The sequence below is a fragment of the Lynx canadensis genome, chromosome D4 (assembly GCF_007474595.2).
Source record: "Lynx canadensis isolate LIC74 chromosome D4, mLynCan4.pri.v2, whole genome shotgun sequence".
Lineage (NCBI taxonomy): Eukaryota > Metazoa > Chordata > Mammalia > Carnivora > Felidae > Lynx > Lynx canadensis.
The window spans coordinates 23,026,711-23,036,072 of record NC_044315.2 but is presented as its reverse complement, the minus strand read 5'-3'; the positions used below and the strand labels follow the sequence as shown (position 1 = coordinate 23,036,072).

Below are 9,362 nucleotides of genomic sequence, written 5' to 3'. Positions count from 1 at the left end.
ATATCGATTTCTCAGGCTGCAATTCTCTAACCCATGGCTACTCTACAGGGAGAAGAAAGCCTGCCTTTTGGCTGGAAGTTAGGACCCTGGCTAGAATGGTAATAAGACCCAGAAACTTGATGCCCTCTCTTTATTCTTGTCCTTTATACAAAGTTGTCTATCTTGGGCATGGGACAGCCACCTAAATAACCAGGACAGCTGCCCATCTTAAGACTCTCATGTGAGGTTTCCTCCTCATTGGTCTAATGTGATCCCCTCCACATCTCTGGTCTAGCTGCTTCAGGCTGGGAGACCTCCACTGGGAGCCAGCCAAATCAGTACCTGATTGAATTAAAACCCAGTCAGGGACCGTTTTCTAGGGAAGTTGGCTGTAAAGGCTGTATGTGTTGGAATGTCACTTAGATCATGATGGATTCCTATCTTTACTGTTTTCAGTCAATATCCTCTACTAACTACTTAAAATACAAAATGGGGTAGCTCTCCCCCACCCCGTAAATTTTCACCCCGTGTTTTTCATGGGCTAAAACTCTTAGGTTTTTCGGGAAACTAAAGCATGGCCTCCACAGCATGCTCATCAAAGACTAGGTAAGCAAGGCATGGCCATCAGGGCATATTCTTCAAGGCATGGCCTTTTAGGGCACTGCTTTCAGGGTACATTATTTTGGTCCCTACAACAGGCACCCGTCTGTAATCTAGAATGCAATGGGGAAGCAGGGGGATGGTAGCATTCCCCCTTCAGGAGTCCTTGGTTGGCTGATTGGTGGTCATAGCAACTTCAAGAAACACCTCCGGTCACTTTGACACCAGGAACCTTTGACATATCCTGCACAAGGGATGCCACCTGGGAGTTGGGGGGCATTCTCAGGGATAATGGACCTTCTCTCTCTTTTCTACTTTTCTCCTAAAGAGAAGCATAGGAGCTTCTTCTTCCGTCCCCAAGGAATCTCCCTTCAGATGCCTTTTGGCCCTCTGGAAACTGTGATATCATGACCTGAGCTGAAGTGGGACATTTAACCAACTGAGCCACCCAGGCGCCCCAAAAAGCCTACAAAATTTAAAGGAATGAGGGATTGATGGTACACCTGTTTTTGGGGTTTTTTGTTGTTGTTGTTGTTGTTGACAGCACTGAAATTACCTCCACTGATATTTAGTAGGGGAGGTTCACAGCTAATGTCAAATACAAATGATTTGTCAATATCTATGCTAACATCAATTATACATCATTTGCCAACACTTAAGCATTTTACTTGCAGCAACCTCACAATCACCCTATGATGCAAGCAGTTTTCACAATCACCCGTGATGTAAGCAGGACAGGTATCTGTTGCCCCTTTTATCAAAGAACAAAACTGAAGCTAAGAGAGGGTAAATGACTTGTCAAGATCACCTAGCTAGGAAATAGCAGAGCCCTGACAATGAAATCCCCAATGTTCTCAACACCTCTCTTTTAAACATTAAGTGACTTCTTAAAATAAAGAGTCACCCTAGTCCTACAATTAAAGCAGTTGTGTGGCTATGAATATTTACTTTGTGTATTAAATGCTAAAAAAAAATTTTGTTGTTGTTGTTATTCTATCATCCCCTTAGGTACTTTTTCCTTTTCATTCTTGGCACCAAAGTCTTTATAGGTTTCTTCTATTGCCCTCTGAGAACGTGCTTTCAAGAACTAGATTATGTACAACCCTCAGGAAGTCATAAATGAATAACAAAGCTTAACATGCCATACATCTCACACAGTTTACATACATCTAACCCCTAAGCCTTAATATAAAGCTCTCACAGGAGCATTTCAGGCAGCCATCCCGAGGTAGCAGAGATGGCTTTTGGTAGAGTGAGGTGTTCTCACATGTCAGCTGTGACATCTTCCCAGCTGACCTGTGTCACCACATAGAAGTCTGGTTCATACTGTGCTAGGTTAGATTGTGTCCAAGAAGCAGTATTTTCCAAAAGCTCAAGGATAATGATATGCTTGTATTTGAAGACATTCCATATAGATAAGTAAGGAGAAGTCATTGGTTTATGATTCTCATATGTTTGGGGCACCAGGTGGCTCAGTCTGTTAAGCATCTGACTTCGGCTCAGGTCATGATCTTGTGGTTCGTGGGTTCAAGCCCCAAATCAGGCTCTGTGCTGACAGCTCAGAGCCTGGAGATTGTGTCTCCAGGATTCTGTGTCTCCCTCTCTCTCTGTCTCTCCCCTGCTCATGCTCTCTCTCTCTCTCTCTCTCTCTCTCAAAAAACAAACATTAAAAAACATTTCAAATGTTTTTATTTATTTTTGAGAGTGAGACAGAGAGACAGATGGTGAACAGGGGAGGGGCAGAGAGAGAGGGACACAGAATCCGATTCAGGCTCCAGGCTCCGAGCTACCACCACAGAGCCCGATGTGGGGGTCGAACCCATGAACCGTGAGATCACGACCTGAGCCGAAGTCGGACGCTCAACCGATTGAGCCACCTAGGTGCCCCACATTAAAAAAGATTTTAAAAATGATTCTCATATGTTTTCCATTTCCTAGGACCAGTCCCCAGTGCTCTCTCTTTCCCATCCTCATCACTGTCCCTGGGATGAGCCACATGGGGAACGGCTATTTTCAGGATTCCAAAAAGCCTGTAGAACAGATTCTCGGGCAAAATCTGTTTAAACTGCATTTAAGATACTAACTGGCTATAAAATGTCTCTCGTTCCATCACACACCAAACTTTTATTGAACTCTACAGTCTAGTATTTCTAATAGAAATATCAACAAAATATGGTATCGCCTCAACGCTTGGGCAGGTCATAGTTTAGTGAGTCTTGTAAATGGCTATGAAAAGTGATATGAACAGTAAAGGAAGTAGGAATAAGAACATAATGAAAATGCAGAAATCAGAGTAATCAATTCTTCTCCCAGGAAGGAGAAGAGAGAAGGCCAGAGAAATTTTTACAACAGGTGCCAACTGAGCTGAGCCTTGTGAGGTATTCGGGACTTCTTCCTCTTCTTTCTTCTGTTTCCTCCTCTTTTTCTTTCTGTAGAGCAGTTTTAGAGCAGTTTTAGGTTCACAGCAAAATTGGGCAGAAAGTACAGAGTTCCCATATGCCCCTCTTCCTCCCTACCACACACACACAGCCTCCCCCCACTATCAACGCCCAGAACCAGCATGGGGCAGTTATTACAATCAGTGGACCTACACTGACACATCATTATCACTCAAAGTCATACTTTACATTAGCGTTCACTCTTGGTGTTGGGCGTTCTATGGGCTTGAACATGTGTGATGACATGTGTCCTCCACTGTAGTGTCACACAGAGTAGTTGCACTGCCCTAAAATCCTCTGTGCTCTGCCTATTCATCCCATCTTGCCCCCTTATCCCTGGCACCCACTGATTTTTTACTGTCTTCAGAGTTGTTTCTTTTCCAGACTTTCATATCATATGATTATACAGTGTGTGGCCTTTTCAGATTGGCTTCTTCCACTTAGTAATATGCATTTAAAGATCTTCCATGTCTTTTCATGACTTAATGGCTTATGCCCTTTTAGCGTTGGATAATATCCACTGTCGGGAGAAACCAGAGTTGATTTATCCACTCACCTATGGAAGGACACCTTGGCTGCTTCCCAGGTTTGGCAAGTATGAATAAAGCTCCTATAATCTTTTGTTTTACACCACTTTACTGAGACTTAATTCACATACCCTGCCTACAATTCACCCATTAAAAGTGTACAATTCAGTGGCTTTTAGTGTATTCACAATGTTGTGCAGTCACCACAGTCAACTTTAGAACATTTTCATTATTCAAAACAGAAGTTTTTCCCCATAGGCTTCATGTATCTCATTCCTCCTGCCCACCCCCTAGGTTACCACTAATCTACTTTTTCTATGGATTTGTCAATTCTGGACATTGTATGCATGGAATCATGCAACATGTGACCTTTTATATCTGGTTTCTTTCATAATGTTTCAACCTTCATCCACGTGGTAACATGTATCACCCATCTTGTAACATGTAAAATGTGTCCATGTTGCAACATGTAACATGTCATTTTTTGGCAAATTATATTCCATTGTACAGATACCATGTTTTGTTTATACATTGATTTGTTAAATATTTGGGTTGTTTCTGCTTTTTGGCTATATTGATGGAATAAATGTGCTATGAACATTTCTCTACATGTTTTTGTGTGGATGTACATTTTCATTTCTTGCTTATTCATTTTTATAACAACTTAAAGTCAGACTTCATCTAAGCATGTCTCTTTCTTAGATTTGGGGAGTAAAACCATATTCGTTCCCTGTGAAATGCGATCTCTGGTGTCTAAATGCAACTTTTATCAAATATCTGGGTGCATCAATTTGCCCTCCTGCCAACACTTGCCAAATTAGCCCTTGAATCAGGAGGAATGGTGGTGGTGTATAATGTTTACCATTTAAGAATACAGAACACCTTATGTTCTCAACATTCTAATCTTAGAAAGTCAGAAAAAGGTGTGGGAAGAGTAAATGCAATCCAGCCAGCAGGAACATGAGTAAACCTATGTAACATATATAAAAACACATGTCTGGTCACACACCCAGATATTTGATAAAAGTTGCATTTAGACCCCAGAGACCTCATTTCATAGGGAACGAATATGGTCTTACTCCCCAAATCTAAGAAAGAGACATGCTTAGACGAAGTCTGACTTTAAGTAGTTATAAAAATGAATAAGCAAGAAATGAAAATGTACATCCACACCAAAACATGTAGAGAAATGTTCATAGCAGATTTATTCAATCAATATAGCCAAAAAGCAGAAATAACCCAAATATTTAACAAATCAATGTATAAACAAAACATGGTATATCTGTACAATGGAATATGATATACCAGGTATGTGCCTGAGGAGGAGAGTAGCAAAAAACAGGCTGAAAAAGAAGAAGGGAAATTGCTATGAAAGCCTTTGAATGACAGTTTAAGGAACTTGAACTTTGTGCTGAGCACAGTGGGAAGCTAAGGCCATGGGAAGCCTCATAACCAAAAGAATGGCATACCCCGATATCTATGTTTTGGTAAGCGGCTGGCAAAAGAGAAGCTGTTGAGAACTCATGAGGAAATATGTAAATTAATCACTGTATCACATAAGGCTCCCTTGCAGATGATAGAAAACCAGATGAATTCTGGCTTCCTTAATTTTAATTTATTGGCTTATACTCCTCTGCAATAGACGAGAAGATCCAGCTTCTGACTCACTATCCCTTGGTTCTGCTTTCTCAGTATTGACTCATTCTCAAGCCACTTCTCTTGCGGTCCCAAGATGGTATCCAGCCAGAAAAACAGAATTGTTGTACCGGTGTTCTCAATTAAGTCCCAAAATTCAGGTGAATGGGACTAGCTCAGGTCATAAGAACACCCTTGAAATAATTACTGGGAACCAGAAAATACTGTTGCCCTGGTCTTAGCCAGTGCTAGTCAAAGTGTGGTCCATGGGCCAGTACTTGTTCCCACATTTTTGTCACCATCTGCACCAAGTATAGAAATTGAGCATGGTTAGAAACTTCTATTGCAATTTTACAGAGTAATTGAATCTAATAATTAAAATCCAAGGTTTGTATTTTGTTTGTTTTGTGTGTCATTTTTTTTGTGATTCGTTTGAATTGTATCTTATGCAAGTATCAGCCCAGAGTACATGGGGGAGCAGGGGAGGAAACAAACTGGTCCTCTACCACAGAAAGTTTGAGAAACTGTGGTCTAATTTTCATGCTCCGCCATGAAGTCTGGGAGTAAGTCAGCATTCTGGAAGCACACAGGGAGACTTGGGGAGATCTTTCCCTCATGCCATGACAGGGGGAAAAAAAAAATGTCCACTCTAATTGTGGGACCTAATTTGGAGAGGGAAAGATACTCCCAGACTTCCCTCAGCTCTGTCATTTTCTCATGCCTTCTTCCATGTTGACCTGCCCTATTCAGAGTCTCTGGTAAGAATTTACCCTGTGTAAGCTCTGGATATGGCCATTTTAATACGCTAAACATTACATGCACCTTCAGCTTCCCTGCCCATCAGATTTTTTTTTGTTGTTTATTTTTGAGAGGGAGAGAGAGAGAGAGAGAGAGAGAGAGAATGCAAGTGGAGAGGGGCAGCAGGCAGAGAGAGGGAGATGCAGAATCCCAAGCAGGGTCCAGGCTCTGAGCTGTCAGCAAAGAGCCCAATGTGGGGTTTGAACTCTCACGGGCTGTTGAGATCAAGACCTGAGCTGAAGTCAGACACTTAATCAACTGAGCCATACAGGTGCCCCTCCCATTGCAACTTTAATTACTAGAATCAAAGCCTCTGAATGGCTCTCCTAACCCATTAAGAGAAAAAGAACTTTGAGTGAGACTAACACAAGGTAATTACTAAACTAAGCCGAAATCCTTTGCCATGCTCTTGGCAATGAGTTACGGAAACTCCAGAGCCCCATAAGAGGTCTAAAGGGGAAAAAAAAATGTTGACGACAAATTTCAGGGACCTCAGTTTCTCATTAAAAATACATTTTAGAAACTGTTTTACGTTACCTTGCTAAGGCAGTTGTAAAGCAGGGAAACGGGGGCAGCACTTCAGCAAACTGCAGCTTTCATTTCTCTCTTAAAATAAAATGGAAACAATAAAAACACAATTAAAAATAAAATTAAGAAAACATAATCTGAAAGAGTATTTTGATTCTTTTTCTAATTAAAGCTCTGCAATTAAAGTTTTGCAGGAGAGCCACCTGTGTTTTTAATCTCCCTGTCCACAAAGGGCTAATACAGGCACAGGATTTGAGATTGTCTCCTACACTCAGAGCTGGAAAGGACCTTGGAGAACCTTCTAGTCTGGTTTTCTCATTTTACAAATTGGAAACTGAGGCCAAGCAGGTTGACTTCTTCTCTCCTTAATCCTCTCTTTCATATATGGGTGTGCATGTGAGTGTGTGTGTGTGTGTGCGTGTGTGTGTGTGTGTTTTCTCTCAGAGGGCTTGGAAAGTTGGAGTCTGTACAGTTTCAACATAATTCACACACTCAATATGGGACTTTCTTTCCAGGGCCCTAATTTGCCTTCTAGTATGAAGGCAGAGGTTCAATAAGCACCAAATTTTACCCAGTACACCTCAAAATGTGCAATTTTGGGGAACCTGGGTGGCTTAGTCAGTTAAGCATCTGAGTCTTGGTTTCAGCTGAGGTCATGATCTTGTGGTTCCTGGAATCAAGCCCCACAATGAGCTTCGCACTGACCGCTTGGAGCCTGCTTGGGCTTCTATCTCTCCCTCTCTTGTTGCCCCTCCTCCCACTTGCATTCTCTTTCTCTCTCTCTCAAAATCAACTTTAAAAAAATGTGCATTTTTTGCCTAAGTGGACTTACAAACAATTGAGATAGTAATGCTTTTTTGTGAAAATCTAATGGAAATACAGTGTGTGCCTTCACCCCTCCTGCACTAAAATAAACTGAATGTAACATTCCTTCACGACCCAAGCTTAGTCTAATAAACTGCTGTGGTACTCCAGAGGAGCCAGTGCAGAAGTTCCGGCATGTAGACACATGCACATTGGCCCCAAAACCTACCATCATAAAAAAAAATTCACCACTTAGAATTTAGTGGATTACTTCTTTTTCATATAAATGTAGTGATTGTTTATAAAATACACAGTTCAAAACTGACCTAAGAAATAATGGGCTTTCGCAGGTCACAGGACTGCCCTTGAGAATTAATGTAGATTAGGTCACCCCCCAAGAGGCGGGGGGCAGTGAGGGAGGGAACCACAAGGATGAAGTGGAACAGAACTCTTGTTTGGTCCATACTTATTATGTGCCCCAAACTTTCACTCATCCCCTTTAACTATACTGTGAGGGAAGAATTATTTTGCTCATTTTACAGATAACAAAACTGAGGACCCGAAAGATTAAATAACTTGCCCCAGGCCACAGAGCAAAAAGGAAAAGAGCAAGGTTATGACCAGAGCTTGCCATAGTCCCAGGCCTGCACATTCTCTCTGCAGGATGCTGTCCCAGAAAGCAGAGTCACCGGGCCATTATCTTCAATGCTTCTCTGTTACCATACCAGCAACTATTTTGTGTGAAATGAGAAACCACCCCAAAACTTCATGGTTTAAAACAATGGACATTTCATTTGCTCACAATTCGAGGATTACGGCCTGGGCTGAGCTGGGTAACTCCGTTGATTTTGCCAGTGTTCACTATGAATTCATTCAGCTGGTAAGTCAGCCGGGGCCTGGGCTTGGCTAGGCCCTGAATGGCTGGGCTTTTCTCTCAGGGCCTCTCCCTCTTACATAGCATCTCCCATGGCCTCTCCACACAGCTCCAGCAGAGTAAGAGAGTCCTTATAAAGGAGATCAGGGCTAAGAGCCTGGCAGCAGAACTTCTCAAGGCTTAGACCAGGAAGCTGTTTAGGATCCCTCTGCCACTTCCAGTCATTTAGAATAAGTCACAGTCTTATTCCAGTTCCAGGAGAGAACACAATACAAGGGCAAATTCAGGGAGATGTGGATCATTGGAGGCCAGCAATGTAACAGTGGTCGCCAGAAACTTCTTCAATGTTGTCCACACCAACTCTAAATTTTGCTGTGTCTCCTGTCCCTATAATTTCCTTATATCTAGTTTTTCTCTCTTTTCCTGTAACTTTCGCCATTTACTCTCACCAGTTCTCAGCTTTCCTGCATAGTAACTGGCCTTCCATAGCCAGCTGCAAACTGAGGATTCCTTTCCTTCATGTCCGTGAACCAACAAATCACAATTGTGTCAACTCCGCTCTCCATCTATGCAGCTCAGGTGTTCTACTCACAGAGATTCCTTTGGATTTTGGTCGCTTTTTGTCTTGCTTTTGCTTTTGTATCTGGCTCCAAACCTGGAAGTATAGTTTAAGGAAAAGAAGATATCTGTGAATCAAGAAGCAACTGAAGTGAATACCCTTACATGTTTTGCCCTTATACATACAATCTAGAATTTGAGATCTTTAGTTTTACCTACAAGAAGGCAAGATATCTGGATCAATGGCCAAGTCAACAAATCAATGTTTGCCATGTTTTACATGCTTTAAATTTCCTTAGCCATCATTCACCAGGGCACGGAAAGAAGAGGGGGCTGCAGGAATCAGATAATTCCAAGCATTACATTCTGGTTCACAGCGGGCTGCATCTTACATGAAGCTAAGATGAGATCAGATTACATTTCCATTGAATCCTTCAACCTGTCTGATCACTGCTTTGGTCTGTCAGGAGAGATTCAGGAATACCAAGAATTAGCCAGGGCCAGGAGATACCACCAGCATGAGAAGGGAAAAGGAAATGAGAAAAAGAAATTCTAAAACAGAGCAGGTGAAGATCCTTGCAGAAGGGATCATACATAGGTTTCCATCTGGAGTACTAGGGA

The 9,362-nt window shown here is 42.0% G+C and overlaps 1 long non-coding RNA gene across 2 annotated transcripts; it reads right to left on the bottom strand.

Moving 5' to 3' along the window:
• Positions 1-2,773: 2,773 nt before the first annotated feature.
• LOC116738434 lies at positions 2,774-8,828 on the bottom strand. 2 transcript variants are annotated; one of them, XR_004344374.1, is made up of 3 exons: positions 8,633-8,828; positions 6,515-6,583; positions 2,774-3,008 (listed from the first exon to the last, which is right to left on the bottom strand). It is a non-coding gene; the product is annotated as an uncharacterized LOC116738434 (long non-coding RNA). The 2 variants fall into 2 exon arrangements; XR_004344375.1 differs by having other exon boundaries at positions 8,776-8,824.
• Between the last annotated feature and the right edge of the window lie 534 nt (positions 8,829-9,362).